The following is a 941-nucleotide window of genomic DNA, read 5'->3' as shown; positions in this document are numbered from 1 at the left end:
CAATAATTATTTTGCAATCTTGACAGCTGTGGCCAGTTCACTCTGCTGTCTGCTATCATGCGAGCTGTTCCTGTGTTGCAAAAACAATGGGATCAGGAACAAACTTCAGGCAGCTGGTAGTGAGGACTGTGCAGACAGGTGAAATGAGTGTTTCACAGGAGAAATGTATGAGCTCAGACTCCTATTAAAAGTTGCTAGTCCACATTGTACCTTTTGTATGGAATGAAGGCCAGCATTTATGCAAAAGCAATCAGAGACAAAACTGCTGGCCATGCAGATAGCATGATCATGAACAAGGAATAGAAAAGGGCTGCTGGATTACCATTCAATTAGAAATTCTGGGTGGTTGTACTGAAATATCCAGTGAAGTAGAATAACCTATTTGGATGTGGTTGGTCAACCAACTAGACAGTCCACAAGTCTGTCCCGCAGATGGAGAAGCAGACAAATAGCAAGCTAGCGGGTATCCTGCTTTCCCAAACTCCTCTGAGTTTTCTGTCTAGGTGGAAAAAATGAAAGGAAATCAGGCCAGTCAACTACTTGATTTCTCCTGAAAATGTCAACAATCATGCATTCTCAAAAAAATTCTTTTTGATTTAGTGAAATCCACATTTTCTGTTACAAAATTGCTTCCCAGAAACAGCTCCAGTATAACTCTCACTTGCTATTCCATTTCATGTGTTGTGGCAGAGTAGGAAGTTGTGATGCAAGATCACCATACATGTTATCTTAATCAAGATATTAAGACTAAATATATCTCAATAGCTTTTTCTTAAATTGCAAAACATTTCATTTCCACTTAAACCAAACATCCTAAATAGCAGTGCAAAATAAGCTTATTTAATAATACCGTAAGCAACCAAAAGCAAACATTTAAATATTCTATGTTTAATTATAAGTCAGTTGCTTATGCAATAATACTGGGAGCTACCTACCTTCCA

Source organism: Dromaius novaehollandiae, chromosome 11 (assembly GCF_036370855.1).
Source record: "Dromaius novaehollandiae isolate bDroNov1 chromosome 11, bDroNov1.hap1, whole genome shotgun sequence".
NCBI lineage: Eukaryota > Metazoa > Chordata > Aves > Casuariiformes > Dromaiidae > Dromaius > Dromaius novaehollandiae.
This window is presented reverse-complemented; position numbering follows the sequence as displayed.